Genomic DNA, 25,107 nt, shown 5'->3' with positions numbered 1-25,107 from the left:
GTGGTCACACCCTGCCACGTGAAGAAATCGGATTTGAGCTGGACCTTAGTTCCACCGCCGGTGCTCAACAGTGCCAACGAAAGAAGAACAACAATGAGAGCTTACCAGTGATAGCTCTTTATAAACAAGGACACTGGAAAGAAGAACCCATGTCAAAGTTGAAAATCCTCTCCCAACCACCTTATTATATTAACTATCTTCTTATCAAGTTTTCATGATGTTGCATCAATCACTTCCGACTGTACACTGAGAAGTTAAGAAAATGTAACTTTGTATAGTAACATTCATACAACACCAGCCATGTACACAACTATACTGTAACTTTGAATGTACTTCCTCCTCGCCTGCTTCATCAAACTGTATGAGACAATGTACAAATGTGTCAGATTACTCCTGCCTACCCTAAAAACTCTGTATCTTTAAATGTGTGACGAACATTGACGATACTGTAACTGAAAGGCTAACAAAGGCGAATATTGGCCGGACAAGCTGGCGAGATATGTTAAAAGGGAGGACTGTGGAAATTTAGCTCGCAAACTGAACATTATCTGCGCCATCTTGCCTCTCCCCAGCGCCACGCACAACGAATGCACGGCCGCCATTTTAGGCACCCCGCTCTCTCCCCGCTCACTCTCGACCGCCAGCGTTTTCCCTTGGCGCTGCAAGCATCCCCCGCGCGCCGACCACCCCCGCTCTCTCATACAGGCCATAAACCCTCTCCTTCTGCGCGACCCTGCTACGGAACCACTTCCAACCGACAACCCATACATGGTCATGCCTCTCCTTTGATAACCCCCTTCCTCTGCGCCCCATTGTCTGAACTGGTCCCAGGCCATCACCTAGCCCTGCGGATGCAGTTTACTGCCCCTACTGTAAGGGAAACACCCCACATCAAAGGGATTACAGTAGATCAAAGCCCCTACCCCCTGAGACCCGGCCAGTTGCACACACCCCCGGGAATTAGCGGAATTCCCTGCTGCGCGATAGCCATCTCCCACTGCGGGTAGGGTGGGAACTTCTACTGTATCTATGTGTGGGATCGGATCTGAGCCGGGGCTTCAGGGGATGTTCTTTCAGGCATCAAGGGAATCTCAAGAATGTACTATATGTAATAAAGCAATAAACCAGTGTATAAGAGACCAGGTCTCAGAGATGCAGTTAGAGCACCTCGTGACGATACCTTGCTGTCTGATCTGATGTGTTCTGCTCCGACGGAATAAAACTTTGTTTCCTGCCTTCCAGTCTCCGGCGCCTGCCTCTTTTATTGGTAAATCATCGAGTGGTATGAGAGGCGATTACCGCCGGGCAAATACTTGAAAGATTATCGACTGAAACTGCCGCTACCATTTAACAGTTATGGACCCTCAAGCCCCTGGGACCACCAACCCCCGGGGCTTAGCATTAAGTGGGAGGGGGGCCTTGCGGCCCCCCTCCTGGAGCCAGTAATGGCCCTGGGGACCGCACACTGCTTTGCTTCATTGAAGCGAGAGCAGGGAAACCTGCTCTCGCTTCAATGAAGCAAAGCAGATTGCTTTTCCACATGGGGAGCTGCATGTTAGCAGCTCCCCATGTGGAAAAGTAATGCCGGCTCCCGCAGGATGCGGGGAGCCGGCAGGGACCGTGGGGGCATTGGGGCTCCCCCCACGGTCCCCAAAGGAGAGGGTCAGCCCCAGGGGATGGGGTCCCTGGGGCTAGGAGTGGCCCGGGAGGGGGTGCCACACGGCCCTCCTCCCCTGTGCATTAAAAAAAAAAAAAGCAGAGGCCAGGCCCCGGGGGTTGGGGTCTCGGGCCATATTTGGCCTGAGGAGGGGGGGCCACGTGGCCCCCCTCTGGAAAAAAAAGTAAAAAAGCAATGGCCAGGCCCCAGGGGATGGGGTCCCCAGGGCCAGAAGTGGCCCGGGAGGGGGGCCAGGCAGCCCCCCTCCCAAAGAAAAAAATTACATAAAAAAATAAAGGCTGGCCCCGGTGGGTGGGTTCCCTGGGGCCAATAGAGGCCTTAGGAGGGGGGCCACGCAGCCCCCCTCCATAATAAAAAAATATATATTTGGCCATGCCCCGGGGGATGGGGTCCCCGGGGCCGGAATTGGCCACAGGAGGGGGGCCCACGCAGCCCCCTTCCCGTAATAATTATATATTTTTTTAAAAATGGGGGTCAGGCCCTGGGGGATGGGGTCCCCTGGGCCCATAAAATAGAAAAGGAAGGGGGGGCCACACAGCCCCTCTTCTTTAAAAAAAAAAATATATACTGGCATCGCGCCGGAGGCCCCGCACCTCCCTGTAGCACTCTGCAAACGCACCCCCTGGCACGTTGTAAGATGGGGAAGTAATTCCCCTTGAATACTGGGGGTCCCTGGGGGCCAACTAGCCCACCAGGAACCTCCAGAATGCGCCAGGGAGCTGCGTTGCAGAGGGGTGTTCAGAGGCCATGCCCCTCCCTCTTTGCACCTCTCTGCAACGCAGCTCTGTGGCGCCTACTGGAGGTACCTGGTGGCCTAGTTGGCCCACAGGGGCCCTCAGGATTGAAGGGGACTTAATTCCCCAACTTAAAACGTGCCACAGGGCGTGTCTACACATGTCATGGCTGGCCCCGCCCCTCGCTTTACCACTGTGCAAAGGCGCCCTGTGGCACGTTTTAAGTTTGGGGATTAAGTCCCCTTGAATCCTGAGAGTCCCTGGGTCCAATTAGCCCACCACGTACCTCCAGTAGCACCACAAAGCTGCGTAGCAGAGAGGTGGTCCAAGGCCATGCCCATTTTACACCTCTCTGCAATGTAACTCTGTGGCACTTCCTTGACGTACCTGGTGGGTTAGTTGGCCCCCAGGGACCCTCAGGACTGAAAAGGAATTAATTGCCCAACTTAAAATGCACCACAGGGTGTGTTTGCACACATGTCACCTCAGGCGCTGCCCCCTCCCTTCACCACTGATCAAAATCGCACCCCTTGGCGCATTTTGAGTTGGGGGATAAAGTCCCCTTGAATCCTGATGGTCCCTGGGATCTAACTAGCTCACCAGGTACCTCGAGTAAACGCCACAGAGCTGTGTTGCAGAGAGGTGTAAAAAGGGGCGTGGCCTCTGAACACCTCTCTGCAACGCAGCTCCCTGGCGCATACTGGAAGTACCTGGTAGGCTCGTTGCCCCCCAGGGACCCTCAGTATTCAAGGAGAATTAATTTCCCAACTTACAACTCACCAGGGGGAGAATTTGCACAGTGGTGAAGGAAGGGGGCGGGGCCTGAGATGACATGTGTGCAAACACACCCTGTGGCATGTTTTAAGTTGGGGAATTAATTCCTCTTCAATCCTGAGGGTCCCTGGGGGGAAACTAGCCCACCAGGTACCTCCAGTATGCGCCAGGGAGCTGTGTTGCAGAGAGGTGTTCAGAGGCCACGCCTCTTTTTACACCTCTCTGCAACGCAGCTCTGTGGTGCTTACTGGAGGTACCTTGTGGGCTAGTTGGCCCCCAGTGAAGCTCAGGATTGAAGAGGAATTAATTCCCCAACTTCAAATGCGCCACAGGGCATGTGTGCACACATGCCCGCTGGGGTCCCCGCAGCCCCGGGGCTTCCCTAATTTTGGGAGGGGGGTTGCACAGCCCCTCTCCTCAAGCCCTCCGTGTACTTATAACTTTGACGTCGTTTGACGAATCTTCCCAAAATTCTCCCCCAAAAAAGTCTATCCAGTTCAGCTCCTATCCTGAAAGTTTGGGGGTGATTCGTCAAGCGGGGGCTGAGAAAAAAGGGGGTTCCAAAAACACGTTTTCCCCATGTTAATTTCCAAAGGAAATTTTGCGACGAGCTACAGCCCCAACTGCTGAACGGAATAACCCCAAATTTGGCAGAATGGTAGAGCTTGATTCAGAAAGCGACCTTTTTGTTTAAATGGTGTAAATCCGTTCAGTAGTTTTTGAGAAATTTAAAAAATAAGAGTCCCAAAATCAATTTCTCATAGGAAACTTTGTGCAAGGCTACAGCTGAAACTACTGAACGGAATTACCCCAAATTTGGCAAAAAGGTAGTGCTTGGATCAGAAGTTGCTGAGAAATTAGAAAAATAATTGTTTCGATATCTGGGCGGAGCCTAAGTCCCGTGCACGAGTTTCACTGGCTGCCAACACTCAAAACCAGGAAGTGTTGGCAGCCATCTTGTGGCTCGGTAGAAGCAAGTCACTAGAAAACAGAGAAACAAAGGTATAAAACAAGAGAAGGGGGCAGGGTAGAAGCACCCTGACCACCTAGGCCTGCTCAGGGGGTCCCAGAAGGACCGCAGGGCCAAAAAAGTATTTAAAAACAAAAGAAAATCGCCGCAAATCGCGCTGGGGTCGTGGGTTCCAACGTTTTATTTTAATGAGGCCTCCGGATGAGGCCCCCGGGTGAGCTAGGTCCCGGGTGAGCTAGGTCCCAGGGGCATTTCTTAAAAAATAGTAGCGGGGGCTCGCTGGGGCTGCGGGGGCCCACTGGGGTCCACGCAGCCCCGGGGCTTCACTCATGTTGGGAGGGGAGTTACGCGGCCCGTGTCCTGGAGCCCTCCATGTACTTATAACTTTGGCGTCGTTTGATGAATCTTTATGAAATTTTCCAAAAAGTTTCTCTTTTTCAATCAGCTCCTATCTTGATAGTTTGGAGGTGATTGGTCAAGGGGGGGGCTGATAAAAAAGGGGAGTCCCAAAATGTGTTTTCTCAATTAATTTTTTATAGGAAACTTTAGAGAAGGCTACAGGTCAAACTGCTGAACGGAATTATGCTAAATTTGGCAGGGAGAAAGGTTGTGGTTCAGAAAGCGCGCATTTGTTGAAATGGTGTACATCCGTTAAGTAGTTTTTGAGAAATATCAAATTTTACAGACATCGATATTTGAGAATTCTGACATCTGATTGGCTGGGGGGTTACGAGCACGAGCTCGTGGCTCATTGGCTGTGAACGGTTGAAACTAGGAAGTGTTGGCAGGCATTTTGTGACTTAGTCTGTCAGCTCGCATCTCTCCATGTAGAAGTCATCGGGTGTGTAGTTTTGCCTCTGCGAGGCAACACTGGCATCTGTGTCTGTGTGAGATTCCCGTTTCATGCTGCCTCTACCGACATCACCAGGTCGCGGCTATGCGTTTAGAAGCCAGTCAGTTAGCTCGGAGCTCTGTGAGTCAGTCTGTTGGCACGACCCTCTACACTACCCAAACACCACTGCACTACCTAACTAAACACTAAACCACTACTGCCAGCACAACCCCCTGCACTACAGAAACACCACTGCACTACCTTAAACCCTAAAATACTACCCCCAGCACGACCCCCTACACTACACAAACACCACTGCACTACCCTAAACCCTAAAACACTACCCCCAGCACAACCCCCTACACTACCCAAACACCACTGCACTACCCTGAAACCTAAAACACTACCCCCGGCATAACCTCCTACACTACCGAAACACCACTGCGCTACCCTAAACCCCAAAACACTATGTCCAGCACAACCCCTACAATACACAAACACCACTGCACTACCCTAAACCCTAAAACACTACCCCAGCACGACTGCCTACACTACACAATCACGACTGCACTACCCTAAACCCTAAATCTACCCCCAGCATGACTCCCTACACTACCCAAACATCACTACACTATCGTAAACCCTATATCTACCCCCAGCACGACCCACTATACTATCCAAACACCACTGCACTACCCTAGACTCTAAAACACTACCGTCAGCATGACTCCCTACACTACCCAAACACCACTGCACTACCCTAAACCCTAAAACACTACCCCAGCATGACCCCCTATACTACCCAAACACCACTGCACTACCCTAAACCCTACAAAACTATCCCTAGCACGACCCCTACACTACCCAAACACCACTGCACTACCCTAAACCCTAAAACACGACCCCCTACACTTCACAAACACCACTGCACCACCCTAAACTTTAAATCTACCCCCAGCATGACTCCCTACACTACCCAAACATCACTGCACTATTGTAAACCCCAAATCTACCCCCAGCACGACCCCCTATACTATCCAAACACCACTGCACTACCCTAGAACCTAAAACACTACCACCAGCATGACTCCTACACTACCCAAACACCACTGCACTACCCTAAACCCTAAAACACTACCCCAACATGACATGACCCCCTACACTACCCAAACACCACTGCACTACCCTAAACCCTACAACACTACCCCCAGCACGACCCCCTACACTACCCAAACACCACTGCACTACCCTAAACCCTAAAACACAACCTCCTACACTACACATTCACCACTGTACTACCCTAAACCCTAAATCTACCCCCAGCATGACCCCCTATACTACCCAAACACCACTGCACTACCCTACACCCTAAAACACTACCGCAAGCACGACTCCCTACAGTACCCAAACACCACTGCACTACCCTAAAGCCTAAAACACTACCCCAGCACGACCTCCTACCCTACCCAAACACAACTGCGCTCCCTAAACCGTAAAACGCTACCCCCAGCATGACCCCCTACACTACCCAAACACCACTGTACTACCCTAAAACATAAAACACTACCAGTCCGTTGGCTCACAGTTCTGCGTTTGCGTGCCGAGCTCACGGGCTGCAGCTCTCCCTCTGCGAGGCTGCTCGATGGCCCGCAGGTCTCCCTGTGCTAGCCGGATCGCAGCTGTCACTCTGCGAACCGATATTGGGAATATAAGGCGGCTCTAAAAAGATCCTTTGTGTTTATTTGTTGGAGTTACACATAAGTGTGGATGCACAGCTTAAGGTTATTTAGAAAAACTCGATTTCCCTGATCTGTGAAGTGTACTCCATCACTTCTGTAGAAATCAGCCATATCAAAACATATGTTGTTGTTGGAGATCGACCCCATTCTTTGGTCTCTGAGGTATGCAGACACAGCTTTGTTGACATTTTTTCTAGAGTTTTCAATGTGAGGACAAAATTGGTTTGACCATTTCCACTTCTGTCTTTGGCTTATATTGGAATATACAAAGACAGTTTGAGGCAAAAGCAACATCTATTGTCTAAAGGTGCCCTTCATTAGCATTTAAAAACCTACCCCAGTCAATGTGCTTAGGTTGTTACCACCACAGTGCACAATCATGAGGTCAGGGTGTTGGAGATGCAAACAGGTTTTAACCAAAGGGAGCAATTGGTGCCACTTCAATCCTCTCTGTCCAAACCATTTAATGTCCACATTTTGTAAACCTAGGTCTAAGTCAATACGTCTCTGTTCTGCATACCTCTTGCACCATAAAATATAACTATGTCCTACGATCCACACTAGTATTTTGAAGGTATAGCTGGAAGATATGGATAGATGTCTGTAGCTCATGCAGTCCGTTCATAGAATAAGAGATATGTTTAAAGATGGGGAACTACTTTTTTTCTCATACAAAACGATAACTGATTGGGAGATGAAAAACATTGTTTACTTAAAAGTAGGGTGCATATTAGTTTGTCGAAAAGCATCTTTGTCATTGGTTAATAAAAAGCAGTTTGAACGTGGAGTACATATGATAGGATAACATTTGCTCAGTTCAACCACACCTGCTATTTGCATTTGGAAGGCACTGTTCGAACTTAAAACAATGGAGAACATTTAACCTGCAGGTGCGTTAAATGTTCAAAAAAATGTTGCAAAAAAATATCATTAGGTTTTAAGAAAATATTAACTTTTAACCTGCACGTGTAGTAGAATGTTCTAGAAAGTGTGTTGATAGAATTAGTTGAACTTCTCACCTGTATGTGTTCTTAAATGTTAAAAAAACTGTTTATATGGAAAGTTCAAAAATAACCAATAGAGACAAGTTTTGCAATTTGAAAAAATCAAGGAACTATTCTGATTTGTTCTTTACATGTATTTATGTGTGGAGCAACAGGGAAATTGTGCCATTACTGGTTCCTTTCTTGATGAGAGCTGTGCATTACATGTACTGTGTGACAAAGAAAGAATTGCATGCGTTTGTGACATTTGGAATCTGCATACCAACTACGAACATAAGTTAAATTATGTTCCTCTGTGAGGCGGCCTGTAGCTCTGTCTCTACGAGCCAGCCAGTTGGGTCGCAGTTCTTCCTTTACGAGCCAGCCCGCTGGCTCGCAGCTCTCCCTCTGCAAACCACTGGTGGGCTCGCAGCTCTTTGTCTGCGAGGCAGCTCGTAGTTGTATCTCTGCAAAACAACACTGGAAATATACCGCAGTTGTCTCTGTACGAGATACCCCCTTCATGCTCCCTCTCTTCACATCATTGTCCCGCACCTATGAGTTGCAAGCCAACGGCCCCCACCTTTCCCTATAGAAGTTGGCCCGCAGCTCTCCTTCTACGAGCCCACGGACCGCAGCTGTTCCTCTATGAGGCAGTTAGTCGGCGTACAGCTCTTCTGCTACGAGCCAGCCCACCGGCCCGCACTTCTCCCTCTGCAAACTATCGTACGGCTCGCAGCTCTTCCTCTGCTTGCTAGCTTGCAGTTGTACTTCTGCAAGCCACACTGGAAATATACCACAGTTCTCTCTCTACGAGATACCCCCTTCACGCTCCCTCTCCCCACATCACCGTCCCGCACCTATGCCTTTGCAAGCCGACGGCCCGCACCTTTCCCTATTGCAGTTGGCTCGGAGCTGTTACTGTGCGAGCCAGCCCTCAGCTCTCCTTCTTCGAGTTGATGGGCCGCAGCTGTTCCTCTACGAGCCAGCCATTCGGCTCGCAGGTCTACCTCTATGAGCCAGCCTGCTGGCCCGTAGGTCTCCCTCTGCAAACCACTGGTGGGCTCGCACACTGGAAATATACCGCAGCTGTCACTCTACAAGATAGCCCCTTCATGTTCCCTCTCTCCACATTAGTGTCCCGCACGTATGCCTTTGCAAGCCGATGGCCTGCATCTTTCTCTATAGCAGTCGGCCCGCAGCTGTTCCTGTGCGTGCCGGCCGCAGTTCTTCCTCTTCGAACTGACGGCCCGTAGCTGTTCCTCTACGAGCCAGCTAGTTGGCTCGAAGCTCTTCCTGTACTAGCCAGCCCGCCGGCCCGCAGCTCTCCCTCTGCAAACCATTGTTCGGCTCGCAGCTCTTCCTTTGTGAGCCAACCCACATTTGTACCTCTGCAAGCCAACACTGGAAATATACCACAGCTCTGTCTCTCTGCGAGATACCCCCTTCATGATCCCTTTCTCCACATCACCGTCCCGCAGTCAGTCAGTCGGCTTGCAGCTCTTCATCTACGAGCCAGCCCGCCGGCCCGCAGCTCTCTGTCTGTGAACAATCGGTGGGCTCGGAGCTCTTCTTCAACAAGCCAGCCCGCCGGCTCACAACTCTCCCTCTGCGAACCACCAGTCAGCTCGCAGCTCTTTGTCTGTGAGTCGTTGGGCCCGCAGTTGTAGCTCTGCAAGCAAACACTGGAAATATACCACAGGTCTCTGTCTACGAGATACCCCCTTCACGCTTCCTCTCCCCACATCACCATCCCGCACCTATGAGCCGACGGCCTGCAACTTTCCCTATAGCTGTTGGCCCGCAGATCTTCCTGTGTGAGCCGGCCCGCAGCTCTCCTTCTGCGAGCCCATGGGCTGCAGCTCTCCTCTACGAGCCAGTCATTCGGCTCACAGGTTTTCCTCTACGAGCCAGCCTGCCAGCTCGCAGCTCTCCCTCTGCAAACCATCATTCGGCTCGCAGCTCTTCGTCTGCGAGCCGTCAGGCTCGCAGTTGTACCTCTGCAAGCCAACACTGGAAATATACTGCAGTTCTCTCTGCAATATATCCCCTTCATGCTCCCTCTTCCGACATTACCAGTCGTAGCTATCTCTTTGCAAGGCAACGGCCTGTACTTTTTACTATAGTATTTGGACCGCAGCTGTTCCTCTGGTAGCCGACCCGCATGTGTCCCTCTGCCTGCCATGTAGTTTAGCAATCCTGCTGTCAGTGTCATGCACTTCTCCAATCATCCATCCAGCACTATCTACTTACCCTATTACTTTTGCCAATACCTAAGCACTTATAAATTCACCATGCACTCTGTTTGCAGCACTGTAATCATTCCATTTACTAGTTATGTACTTATGGAATGGCCTAGCCACTAACACAAGTAGAAGGGGAGTAGGAGGGGGAGTTGCAGCCATCATTCATACTAATTTCAGGTTCTGCTCTCTAACGTGTCTCCCTCTCATAGACACCGAGAACATAGTCATAAAATTGGAATCTATTAACAACTCCTTTGTCTGTGTTCTATTATACAGGCCACCTAATCACATGCCTCACTTTCCGCTATCACTTAGTGAACAGATGGCCAAGCTTGTGATTGATCATGCCAGAGTCCTCATAGTGGGTGACTTCAATTATTGGTATAATGACCCCCAGGAAGGGCCACAATCCGTGGAGATGTCTGACCTACTTAGAAACCTAAACTTTATTCAGCAAGTCCTTTCTCCTACCCACTTGAAGGGCCGGATCCTTGACCAGATGATCTGTCTCTTTCCCCTCCCATAGTTATGCCCTGTAGTTGGTCAGACCACCATCTTCTTAAATTCACGCTGGCACGACTATCCATTAGGAATATTAATGTGACCGAAGGAGGTCCTGCTAGGAGATGGAATTCCATCAATAAAGAGGACTTTCTTGACACACTATTAAATACAGTCCCACCCCGTGGTAATGATGTTAATACCATGGAAACGAATGCATCCAAATGGTTACTTGACGCTAGTAATAAGCATGCACCATTAAAAAAAGTTAAATTAGCACGTCGCGCGGATGCACAAAGATGGTTCTCCAATGACCTCAAGACCCAGAAATTGGCCTTACGCCAATTAGAAAGGCAGTGGCGCCTGAAGTATTCTCCTGAAAAAAAACTATTATATACTTCTGCTCGGAAATATTACAAGGAAAGCATCCTTATCACCAAAGCTGCCCACTTTTCCAATCGCATTCTCAATTCTAATAAAAATTCTAACGACATTTTTATCAAAATTGATGAACTATCTAATCCTGAGCGAACTCTTTTGAAGGCCATCCCTTCCCAAGCATTATGTAATTTGCTAAATGATTACTTTATTGATAAAATTATTACCATAAAGGCCAGCATTCCTAACCACCTCTCCTTACCTGACGCCTGTGTGGCACATCGTAATAATAGGACTCTTAGTTGCTTCCCCATCATTAGTAATGAGATTTTTCAAGATCTGCTAGTAAAAATCAAATCAGGCGCTCCGTCTGATTGCTGCCACCCCCATATATTGAAAGACTGTCTTGCAACTCATTCCGGTCCTGCACTTGCATTACTGAATGAATCTATCTCATCTGGCATAGTCCCCCAAGCTTTTAAAAAAGCAGTAGTGGTACCTCTCTTGAAGAAATCTGGAGCTCACCCTGCGCTCCTATCCAACTATCGCCCGATCTCTTTGCTACCTTTCCTGGCTAAGGTTCTAGAGGGCCACATAGCTAAATGCCTCTCCAATTTTCTAGAGGTATCGAAATACTTGCACCCTCATCAGGCTGGTTTTTGGCCAGCCCATTCTACTGAATTTGTGATCCTAGCGGTCTTGGATACCCTCCGGGAAAACGCTGATAGAAGTTATCCCCAGGCACTGGTCCTGTTAGATCTCTCTACGGCCTTTGACACGGTCGACCATATCATCTTGGCTGACCGTGTCAGACAGGCTGGTGTTCAAGGGACAGCGGCTCGATGGCTCACTTCCTTCCTGGAGGATCGCTCTCAGGCTGTTCGTCAGGGGCAGTTTCTAGCGCCTCCACACAATACCACATGCGGGGTCCCACAGGGTTCTGCCCTCTCTCCTCATTTGTTCAATCTCTATATGGCACCCTTGATCCAGTCCCTTAAAGACAGGAATGTGTTGGTCTTCAACTATGCAGATGATCTACAGCTTATTCTCAAGGTTGACAGCTCACACAATTCTGTCATTGACTTCCAGGCCACTATGTTACACATCCAAAGTTGGATGGATCTTAACCATCTCAAATTAAACCCCGATAAGACAGAGATAGTTCTTGCCGGGGATAGCCACAAGCACTGGGGCCCCCACTATTGGCCTCCTGAGCTTGGCTCTCCACCCCTCCCTTCCACTTCAGCCAAAACCTTAGGAGTCTCCTTGGACAGCGATCTCTCCCTGAAAACTCAGGTCGGAGCGGTTGTGTCCAAGTGTTTCTTTCAAATGCGCAAAATTAGGAAAATACATCTTTTCCTCACTCATGATGCCTTGATTCAGGTCATGATATCCACGGTTCTATCTCATCTGGACTATTCCAACTCTGTGTATTTAGGCATGCCATACTACCTGCTTAAACGTTTACAGATGGTCCAGAACCATGCAGCCCGACTGGTTTACCGACAACCTAAATGGCATTCAGCTTTCCCCCTGTTGAGGAAATTACATTGGCTCCCCATCTCTCAGCGCTGTGCCTTTAAAACTAGGTGCATTATTTTTAAATCCTTGCATGGCATCAGTCCTGAGTTCATTAATAGTTTGATACTCAGGCACACCTTCACGTGCAATTTAAGGTCTGCCCATCTCTCACTCCTTTCTACCCTGGGTTTCAAACGGGCACGTCAAGGTGGCCGTAGATTTGCTACCCTTGCTCCCAAATTGTGGAATTCCTTCCCACTAGAAATACGGTATTGTACAGACCTTTTGCAATTCAGGAAATCCCTGAAAACGTGACTATTTGCACAGGGTTAGTCTTTTGTCTTCTCTGACAGTTTCTCGAGCCTCAGCGCCATGAAGCCACCCGGCATACGTGCGCTCTATACATTTTTATTAACATTAACTACAATATTCTGTGCACTATCCATGCAGACCTTTAACCAGCTACATAGTATTGGTACACTTCTCTAAATATCCAGTTAGCACCTATGCAGTGTAGGAATCCTCCTGGTAGTCCTATGCACTTCTCCAATCACCCATCCAGCACTATTTACTTATCCTATCACTCCGCCAGTACCTAAGCACGTATAAATGCACTCAGGCACTCTCCTTGTAGTATTCTAATCTTTTAGTCACTAGCCATGTATTCATGGAATGATACAGGTTGTAACCATGCAGTTCTACAATTAGATGTGTACTACTAATGCTGTGCTCTAGTATCTTTCACACTACTCATACACTACTACAATTATGCAGTTAGCACTGTTCCATTGCTGAAATTATTGAATTAGTTTCTTTGTATGTATTTTTATAGCTATACATGTGAATATTTATATATAATTATTTAAATTATATTAAATTGTTTTCAAAACTTTTCTTATTTTACAGATATTTTGCACAATTATTAAGAAAGAGTAAAAATGACAAGAAAAAAGCAGAGAAAAAGAGAACTGAGAAAAGAGATTTATTTAATAAAAAAAAGGAAAAGAGGAATTAGATCAACTACAACATGGATCTTTAAAGAAAAAGTGTTCTGGTAAGAGAAGTAAAGATTTTTTTTTAAAACTTGCAAAACAGTTTCCAATTTTAAAAATAAAGAACAGACAGATACAACAAGGACAGTGAAACAAAAGGAAAAGAAAAATGTACAAAAAAGTGGAAAATTGAATTATTGGAAACATAATTATGTTTGAAGCAGGAATAAACAATTTTCAGAAATTCGAAAAAGAATCTATAAAAGTAGAGTACTCCAAAAATTACTAAAAGATTGTAAAATATATAAAAGGAGATCAGCATTTTACAGACAAAAAAAGGAGATTCTAAGTGTAATTGAAAAAGCGTTTGAATTGAAAAGAAAATTGTTTATCTTAATTTTAAAAAGATTGAAGACTTTAAATACAATAATGCAGCGTATGAAGGACAAATGAAACAGAAAAAGAATTGTAAATAGAACACATTTTTGTAAAATATTTTCCAGGGAATGGAAGCATACTTCTAGTACAGAACCTATTTTTAATGAAGAAAGTACATTTCAACAAAACAGATTACTGCATGCAGTTGATACCTGTGGTCGTTGTTATGTAGTGAAAAATGGTTGTCCAATTGAAAAAGAAAAGATAGTTCCTAGAAATGTTGAACAAGTAGTAGCTGAGGAAGTTCTAGGGAGACGTACCCAGGCTCCAGTGTTTACATGGGATTGTAGTAGTATTTGTAGTATACATCAACAATCTATTGAAATTTTACTCAATTTCTTAAGAGAATATGGAAGAAAAACTGTGAAACTGAAGATTAAGATATTACAAGTACTGGATCCTTGCAAAGTGAGAAAAAATACAGGGTTGCAAGGTCATTCTCTGGCTTGTCTTTCTAGGAAAGTGTGTCAAAGTCGTTTTCATCATTTGAGAATGTTAGCAGTACATCATTCCGAAATGCGGAAGTTAGTTAGAAAATTATACTACGTAAAAAGTCCTGCATTATGTCTAAATGAAATTAATACAGCTCTTTTGCATGGTTCAGTGTTGGATGTAAAAAAATTGTGATGATATAGAGTTACGTTTCTTTGCTGGTCAAGAGGAGTGTAGAGAAAGTGAGAGTTTGATAAGTGTAGGTGTTGAACAAGAGATGGAAGATAGTACTGATGTGAAGTTTGAAAAAGAAATAACAAAGTTTAAAGTAGTTTCTGGTGAAATTCCCAACTATGTTTGTATTTGTTATCGACGTACTCACTATAAAATTCAAACTAGGAATGTAGATGTGTTTTTAAAAAGTGAAAAGGAAAACAATGATAAATGGAGAGAATTTGCTGCTGATCTGTTTGTGGAAGGTCATTTTGAGTTAGGTACTGTACAATGTATTTATAAATATTGTTACAATAAATTAGAAGAAAACAAAATGCCAGCTAGAGCTGTCCATAATGACTTAGAATTAGTAGCTATACCTCCAGAACTTAAAGATTTAAATACATATGAGACCATCCTTATACAATCTGTGCACCCTTTTCAGGCTATAATTCGTATGGAGCCTAAAACAGGTAATCTGCCTCCAACAGATCTACAAAGAGGTTTAAAAGGAAGAGTTGTGTATTTACCTTTGGATTTTAAGAAAAATGGTGAAACTGTTGGTGTAGAAAGAGAGGATACTGAACCTGTAGTTATTCTTGTTAATGGTGTACCCACAAAGAGTCAGAAAATATGGCAAGAGTTAGTAGATGTCACAAAAGTCAAAATGGCTACATTATATCTGGTGCAAAAACAATATTTACTATAAAAGTGTAAATGCAGAAGAAGAAGAAATTACTTTAGAAGACGAAACACATATTTCAAGTGGACAAATAGAAAATGTGGAGAGTTCTAGAAAAGAAGACATTTATGAACATTATACTATACACCCTCTACATTCAAAAGAACTGATAGGAGATACTATTGAATTGTTTCAGATGAAAAAAGCAAAAGGAACTCCTATGAGTGTGTGGGAAAAAACTTTGGAAGCTCGTTGTTTTCCACAGCTGTTCCCTACTGGAAAAGGTGGACGATATGATGAACAACTAGTTCAGATTCCAGCTTCAGAATATCGTACTTTACGACTGTACTCAGAAGAACCAAGATTTCGTCATTGTATTCCATATTTATTTCATCTTTTATTTGAGAGTGATCTGTCTGCACTTTCATATGCAGTCAATCATAGATTAAAAACTGGAACGCATCTTTCACATGTTTCTGCAAAGCAATTTATGGACAAAGTTGAAGAAAGAGCCGAACATTAGAATCACAGTTAATTCATTTGATGGCATGTCAACGTGGCACTAATGAATATAGGTATCGACGTCATGTGGAACTAAAATGTATGTTAAGAAACTTAGGAACCCCTACGTGGTTTCTTACACTTAGCTGAGCTGAGTACGCATGGGATGATTTCTGGATTTTCTACGAGAAGCAAATTCAAATATAGAAAATATTGAATTGAAGACACCTGGAAAACTGTGTTCCCTAGATCCTGTAAATGTCTGTAGATATTTTAATCATAGATTTGAAGCTATGATGTCTTTCATCTGTAATAAAAAGAATCCACCTATTGGTGAAGTTACTGATTTCTTTTGGAGAAAGGAATACCAAGCTAGAGGTGCTCCTCATATACATATGCTTTTATGGATCAAGGATGCACCCAAATTTGGAACTGATTCGGATGAGACTGTTTTATCTTTTATTGAAGATTATGTTACCTGTGCGATTCCGAAAACAGGAGGAGAAAATATCTTAAGACAGCAAGTTTTACGATTTCAAAGTCATCAATGTGGAAAATATTGTCCACGGAAACACAATTCAAAGGACAAACTTAACACAAAATGTTGATTTGGTTTTCCACGTCCAGTAATTTCCAAAGGAAGAGTGAATAGTTTTATGTCTGCAGTGAGGCATACTATCACTCAAAAATCACCCAAAAATACTTATAATATAAAAAGAACAGAAGAATCGAAATACATCAATGATTACAATCTAGTGATTTTAAAGATGTGGAATGCAAATAAGGACATACAATATGTTGCAGATAACTCAATTTCTGTTGCTCACTATGTCACGTCATATATTACAAAATCTGAGAATACAGAATTGAAAGAAAAGTGGGAGGAAATTTCACAGGAAAAGACACTTAGCAAAAAATTGTACAGCTTCAGCTTGAAGATGCTTTCACATCGAGAAATTGGATCCTACGAATGTTCGGAACGATTGACATCTGCAAGTTTATATTCAAAGTCAAGAGGAATCATCTGGATAAGTCTAGGCCTTGCTGCAGCACAAATTCGAGTTTGGAAATCTGTACAAGAAATTGAATACTTGGCACTGAATGAACCAGAAAGTTCAGATATTCAGAAATCAAATATGTTGGATACATACTATCCAAATAGAAGTCCATACCTGGAAAACATATGTCTATATGAAATACTACAACATTATAGTTTTTAAAAAAATGTTACAGAAAAAATAAATGAAGGAAAATACACTATAATTGGATCTGAAGGATGTATGGTAAAGCATGACAAAGGAAATTTGATTAATCACAGGAAATTAAGATGTGATACTCCAGATAAAAGAGAGTTTTTCTATTTAGCTCTTCTGCAACTCTTCAAACCTTGGCGGACTGAAATGGAATTACTTGGAGATTTTGACTGCTATGAAGATTCTTTCAATGCATGTAAAGATAGCATTGAATGTACAATTTTTCCAAATTATCTACAAATGTTGAACAGAGATTAATCAAGAAAGAACTATTGCAGCTGAAATTGCTAGAAATAGTTCTCAAGATAGTCAGAGTTCTGCTCCACAAAGTCAAGAATCACTAGGAGAAGCCATACTTGAAAACGAAGCGGCAATAGCAATGAGTGAAGTGGAAACGGTGATGCAGCAAGCACAACAGGAGAATATTGATTTGGTAAATTTGGAGGAACGTTTGAATACTGAACAGAAAGAAATATATCACCAAGTTACACAACAGATACAACGTGGATTACTGCATGAAAAGAATGATTGCCAATGTACATCATTTAGACCTATTCTTATATACATTAGTGGACAAGCTGGAACGGGGAAAAGTTTCTTGATTAAATGTTTGTCAAGTTATCTACAGAAAACAACGGATTCACATTTATCTTGTGTTATAACTGCTTCAACTGGGTTTGCAGCACACAACATCAAAGGGCTTACATTACATCGTCTACTTATGTTACCAGTAGAACATGAAAATATGTTGGAATACCACAAGCTATCTGGAGAAGCTTGTTTCAAAGTTTCAAGAGTACTAAAGAAAGTGAAACTTCTGGTAATTGATGAAGTAAGCATGGTCTCAAACTTAATGCTTGTGTTTGTACATTTGAGGATGCAGCAGATTTTAAAAACAAATTTCGATGTTTTATTTTGAGAAAAACATGTAATTGTATTTGGTGATCTACTACAACTCACACCTGTGAAAGGCCAACCAGTTTTTAAAACCCTTCTTCATGAAGACACTAAAAAATCTTTGGGAAGTATTGGAAATGTGAACATTTGGAGTTATTTTGAATATAAGGAACTTATCAAGAACATGCGACAAGCAAATGATGAAGATTATGGAAATATTCTACAAAATATTAGAATTGGTGTCTTAACAAAGGATGGAAAAAATGCTTTAGAAAGTCAGCTACTAAGAAACTTGTTTCCAAAAGAAAATATTGCAGCTGAAACAATCTACTGAAGAATTGCAGAAAAGAAATCTATAATTTGCCTTATGCCAACACTGAAAGAATGCTCTACATTCAATGAAGAACTGTTGAAACTGGAGAATGAACCGATATTGAAAATGGTAGCTATTGATAAAATAGAACATGAAGGAGTAACTATTCTTTTGTCAGAGAAACTGCAGTTAAAATTAGACTCTTTGGAAAAATCAATATATAAAACTGCTGGTTTGGAAAATACCTTATATGTATGTCTAAACTGCCGGGTAATATTACAGCGTAATTTAGATGTTGAGAAAGGATTAGTAAATGGAGAAATGGGGAAAGTTGTTGACTTTGTTAGTTAAGCAAATAGAGATGGAATTGAATTTGTGAAGATTAAATTTGATCAGATTGAAGAGGTGAAACAGATTGGACGCTGTTCTGTTCGTTTCTTGCTTGTAAAAGATTTGTATGTTTGTAGAAAACAGTTTCCTGTTTGTTTAGCATATGCAGTGACTATTCATAAATCTCAAGGTTTAAGTGTAAACAGTGCTCTGGTAAATATTGGAAGTTCTGTGTTTAAGGAGGGTATGGCATATATTGAATTATCTCGAGTAAGAACGTTATCCAGATTGTATTTGATTGATTTTGATGAAGAAAAGATTAGTGCAGATGTAAATTGTGCAGAAGAGTACAATAGGTTAAGAAGACTCTATGCTCCTAGCTTAAGTGAATATACTATTTATGAAAAATGTTTAATACATCCAAAATGAAAATATGATAAAGATTTTACTGAGGTTGCAAAGAAAAAAAGAATTGAAAAGAATGATGAGTTTGGAAAGAAAATCCAAGGGAACATGGTTGCTAATATTGTAGGATATCAGTTTGAAAATAGTTCAGGTATCAACTGCTATGCTAATGTAATCGTCAAAGTTGTGTTTTGTTTTTAGAAAATCTACAGCATAAAATTATGGAAATTCGAGAAAAAAGATTTTGTTCTTTGTAACATTATATTTTTAAGAAGTTGAAAACTGATAAAACGAAAATCCATACTGCTTATGATGTGCGGAATCTTCTGGATATATGTTCTGGATCTTCACAATTTACACAGAATGTACAGCAAGATGCGCAGGAATTTCTTATGTTTATGCTTTCAGTATTAGAAGAGGAAGGTATACAAATTGAAAACCTGTTTGGACTATGTTAGTAGGTGGGTTCATTCATGTGACAGCTGTTAATTTTCATCTACTACTAAAACAGACACTGAACGATTCATATATTTGACAATACCAGATTTGAAAACAGTGTCTTTCAATGATTTAGTAAATTCAGCTAATCAACATATGCAAATCAGAAATGTTGTCAACATTATTTATACAAAAATGTGGACAATATATTATTTTAATGCTGCAACGTTGTAGAGCAGATGGAACAAAATTGAAAACCCAAATTAAAATTTTTGTGGCAGGTCAAGTTTCAATTTCAGGAAGAACTTTTAAAACAGTGGCTATTGTTTTCCACGATGAAACTACTTCAACATCTGGACACTTTACTGTATATTTAAAATGCAATAAAGGATGGACACTATCTAATGATACACATTTACAGTATACATTTCGGTTGCCTAATGAATTACCGAATTCATATTTAATATTTTTGATGCCAAAATTCTGAGAAGATATCAACATGAATTACTGACTATATTTGGGATATTTCCACTACAAATGTTTTTAGATACATCATTCACCCTATTGGAAGCATGTGAATATGATTTTAGAAGTTTATCTTGGATATCCTCATTGCAAATGTTTTCAGAAACATCATTCGGCCTATTGGGAAGGTGTGTATATAAATTCAAAAGTGTATTTGCGATATACTTAATGGAAACATTTTCAGAAACATCATTCGGCCAGTTGGGAAGATGTTGGTAATTACGGATTCAATTATTGATTCTGTTCTTCAATATTGCATTTGGAAAATTGTGTTCGAAAGAATATGGTCATATATTTGATCTTTGTATTATGTATACTATGTTATTAAGGATGTTCTTCTGTGAAAATGTAAATACCAACCTGCGTTTGTTGTTGATACTTTGAAGAGAAATATGTTTTATCTGATGATTAACATTGATATCACTGTTCATGGTGAAATTCAATACAATCTGAAGACAGCAAAAAAAGGCAAATTGAATATGTGATGTAATTGTATACTTATGTTGTGTTGCAAAAAATATAAAATTATATGTAATAACAGAATTTTTTTCTTCTCTTTTATGAACCTTATTACTAAAGTTTAAAATATTTTAAATTTGCATTAAATAAAGAAGTGAATATAATTTACTTTTAATTTAATATCTAATTGAAAATAGGTAAGATTAATTCACCCAGGTACTACCCTTGCAGTCTCTCAAAGACACTGTTAGTCCCCATGCCCATCTCCAGTCACCCAGACAGTACTGGTTTTCAAATGCTAATCAATTAGCATATTGTAAATGTCATTTAACAATTATGTGTCAGAGAGAGCTACAAATATGTGTCAGAGAGAGCTACAAATCTTAGTGCAATTAAGATTTGTAGCTCTCTCTGACACATAATTGTTAAATGACATTTACAATATGCTAATTGATTAACAATTGCTTTCAATCATGATTAGTAACAATTATGTTTTAACGCTGTTGATGCAATTCTTAAATGTCGAGAGCAATACCTGAAACTGTGTATAACTCTATAGGCTGGTACGTTATCTTCACCCTGTTAAGATGGCCGCCATGCGATAGACTGTATTGCATTGGCCGTATGGGTGAGGAAGTGACGTCATGGGTCTTTTGATTTCAAAATAGTTCTCGCGCGGCTAGCGTAATTAGACACTGACGAAGGATACCCTGAAACGCGTCTGTCTTTTTGCTTGTTGCCGAATAAACTGATATACGGAATCCTCCCGGAGTGCTGTGCTTTGTCCGAGAGCGTGGACATCGTTGGTAGCGTGGATATATATATATATATATATATATATATATATATATATATATATATATATATATATATATATATATATATATATTCAATGAAAAAACCATAGGTTTCACACATGTTATAGTTAGCTGGAAATTTTACTGATAAAAAACCAATGAAATTCCCCCGTTGTAGTTACTGTAGGCAACTATAACTCACGCGACCGCAATTCTCTGCTGATGCTAATACTGTATTTAGACACTTATTTGCCCATGTCTTCTTCCATTAAATTTTAGCTATACATATATTACAAATATTTTTTTTTCATAACGACACATATGTCATCAGCAGAGGATTGCGGTCGCGTGAGTTATAGTTGCCTACAGTAACTATAACGGGGGAATTTCATTGGTTTTTTTATCAGTAAAATTTCCAGCTAACTATAACATGTGTGAAACCTATGGTTTTTTCATTGAATTAGCAAGGTTTTTTAAATGCTAATTCCTAACTATAACGTGTGTGAAACCTATGGTTTTTTCAGTGAATTTGTATGGTTTTTTAAATGCTAAGTTACTTTACGCCATTCGTGGCGTGCACGCCCACTTTACGCAGTTAGTGCCGTACACGCAAGGTGGGCACGCAGTGCGCTACACGCACCGCGTGCCCACGTTACGCACCGTGCGCACATGGAGGACATATTATGCGCTTCCTTGTGATAGGTAATCTGTTAAATTTAATTTGTAAGTGATGACAATAATATGCCATGCACAGAGAGTGTTTTTTTTTTTAATTAAAATTTTTAGCGTAAGCGCACCGTACGCGTACGGTAAGCGTAATCGGCGAAATTTTCAAAAAATAAAAATTTACCGTTTTTGGCCTTGGGGGATCTTTGAGGACTCAACTAACATGGCTATGTGCATGGGCGCTGTCTAAACAGCCCCTTTATATGTTTTTTGCCTTTGTTTACAGCCCCCCCCTCAGAGTGCGAGAGAGAAAATGGCGGCCGCCGCTTCCTGGTTTCGACCGATTCGAATGATATAACAGCCAATCAGAATCGCGCTCGCGCACGCCACCGTACGCGTACGGTAAGCTTACGGTAAGCGTACCGTAAGCTGGCTCAGATATATATATTGATTTAAAGGCTATTTTCTCAGAATCTACTGAACAGATTTACACCAAACCTACAAAAGGCACTTCCTTGACCTGAGGACTACCTCTCTGCCAAATTTCTAGTAATTCTGTTCAGCCGTTCGGGCTGTAGCCCTGTCTAAAGGTCCTATGGAAAAATGCATGGGAAAAACGCGTTTTGGGACCCCCCTTTTATCTCAGCCCCCGCTTGACGAATCCCCCCGAGACTTTCAAGGTAGGAGCGGAGCGTAGCGCCCCACCTATTTTGAGAAATTCGCGAGGATTCGTTGACCGGCGCCAAAGTTATTCAAAATAGAATGTTGCGGATTTCCTATGGAAACAGGGTCCTAACTATAACTACCTACTGGCGACCGCCAGTAGGTAATATATATATATATATATATATATATCCTGCAGGTGGTCACCAGTAAGTAGTTATAGTTATGACCATGTTTCCATACTAAAAGTGTTTTTTGACTTTCCTATTTTCCGATATCTTTGGGCTATTTGATGAATTTTCACAAAATTTTCCAGAAGAAGTGTGCCGATGATTCTTGTTTTACATGGAAGGTTTTGGGGTCATCTGTCAAGCAGGTGCTGAGAAAAAGGGGTGTAAAAAAGGTGCATTTTCCTATGTTAATTCCCATAGGACATTTGAACATGTCTACAGCCCGAACCGCTGGATGGAATTACACCATATTTGGCAGAAAGGTAGATTTGGTTACGCAGGTTATGCTATTTATTATTTGGTGTAAATCCGTTCAGTAGATGTTGAGAAATTTAAGAGAATAAGTCAGTGATATCTGTGGCCGCTATTAATCCGTGAATAATAACAAGCTTGTGCATGGAAATGCAGAGCTCTGATTGGATGCCAACATTTGATCTATGAAGTGCTGGCAGCCATCTTGGGTCTTGTCTTCTGCCGTGCTCCCCAAAAAACGTAAAAGAAAGAAAAGGGGGCAGGGTAGGAATACCCAGACCCCCCAAACTTGGTCATGGGGTCCCAGAGGCACCCGGTACAGCAAATAAAGCGTTAAAAAAATTACCCTGAAATAGTGATAATCACAGGCTTTGTGCTTATTTTAAAAAGGGCCCCTGTGTGGGCAAAGTCCCAGGGGCATTTTATAATCAAGCATTTGCAATGCAATCAGTCTCGCCTTTGGGACCTTGTAAGTATTTAGCCATGTAGTAATTATCGCATATTACTGCAATGTAGCCTAGCTCACATATTAGGAAATGTAAATTCTGGTAAATGTTTGGACATTAATATTTTTGAAATGTTTACAGCTGTACTGTTAAAGCAATTTTTATTTAAGGAATTTATATTAAGTACAAACGTCTACACAGTTTCCTTTAACATTAGGATTGAAATACAAGTCATTGCATACAAAAAGAGATTGGTAACAAAATAAAGTATGTTGGTGTACTGCAGTGCAATAGCACGTACTTGCCCATGCCCCTTCCACCTCTAAAGAACCACTAATAACAATCTACCCTTCAAATCGTTCCATCCAGTTACCATGATATTATTTATGTGGCTTTAGGATCTACAGGGGTGATGATTATTTAAAGGTGATCTATAACTGTGGGTAACTCGACACGCAGATACTATATAGAGATGGGGCATACACAGCCTGTTGCACACAATACTTATTATTAATTTGTTACACTTTTTTTTTCTCTAGGCATGACCGCATTCTTTTTTATCACTTAGTATCGCATTTTGAGAACAACGTTACCCTATACAGAAGTGTATGGACACGGCATGTAGGTATCACATAGTGAAGTGGACACATTTATTTATCACTGTCACATTGGGAATACGTACAACTAGAGTTAATAAGTTAGGTTTTTAGCATGAGACCATATACGTTGTCAGAGTTTTTCTTGCAAGGTTGTTTTTTAGCACAGGGAAGGATCAGAAGACTCACAATCACGAATGAGTCTGTTCCATGTCTCTGTGCCATTACGCCACGTTGGGGAAACATGCATACGTCAGGCATTAATTAACACTCCATCAGTAGCGATTGCGAGTGATTTTCTAAGGACGGGTGGGGTACACTTGAGAGCAGCTCGGTTTGTGAAGTAAGTCTAAGCCATTTAGTAGTTGATATTTTTGCATCTGGTTGGTTTGCGGGATGGTTATTCATGAAATGTGTTACTTTATCTAGAACAAGCATCATACCACCCCCTTGACTTGATCGTACAACGTTTTACGACATCGGAAGTAAGTGTTTTTTAGGTCAGAGTCTTTCATGGTTTCAGACTGTTGGTCATGTTTTTTGGCATGAGCCGGGATACTGATCTTTACATGTGTTCAATTTAGAGAAATACTCACAACATTGGCAGTTGAGATCAATCTTTGACCGGGTAGGTGTCAGCTGATTTGACATTCTTCTTGTTGATCACATTAACACACAGTTCAGGGGTGTATCATTCAGATGCATCACACAATTGGACACATCTCTTGGAGAAATTATATACCTCAGGGGCACGACAGAGCATTTTGTATGAAGATGTTAATGGATGACTTATTACATTCACAAATAGATTCGGTAAAGTAAAGGCGCGGGCTCTTGAGCAACAGCATGAACTTATGGCATGAACTTATGCACCAATCTTCCGGTGAAGGGTATACACCTGAGAAGTTCTTATATATTTTTGTTTATTTGATTTACATGGTATGGTTAAACTTATGTATCATTTGTTAATGTAGAGTTTCCCTGACAAAGGGATTCACGAAATGCATTGGGAACACGGCAAAGAAAAACCTCATGTTAAATGCATAATGTTAAGAGAGCATTAACAACTTGTACAGTATAGATGACACAAGTGAAGTGTCAACATGAAGGTGATTGCTGTTGTTTTTTCTCTGGTTATCAGTAGCATTGAGCACATGGTTTTACTGTTTATGTACTGGCTAATGATCTAGGTTTAAAGTGTTTAACAATTGAATTTGTGAAAG

At 42.2% G+C, this 25,107-nt stretch overlaps 1 pseudogene; it reads right to left on the bottom strand.

Moving 5' to 3' along the window:
• LOC146867503 (insulinoma-associated protein 1b-like) overlaps window positions 1–25,107 on the bottom strand; it is a 124,081-nt pseudogene that overhangs the window by 45,874 nt on the left and 53,100 nt on the right.

Source organism: Triturus cristatus, chromosome 1_2 (genome assembly GCF_964204655.1).
Source record: "Triturus cristatus chromosome 1_2, aTriCri1.1, whole genome shotgun sequence".
Taxonomy (NCBI): domain Eukaryota; kingdom Metazoa; phylum Chordata; class Amphibia; order Caudata; family Salamandridae; genus Triturus; species Triturus cristatus.
The sequence above is the reverse complement of the archived record's forward strand: the minus strand, read 5'-3'. Positions and strand labels throughout refer to the sequence as shown.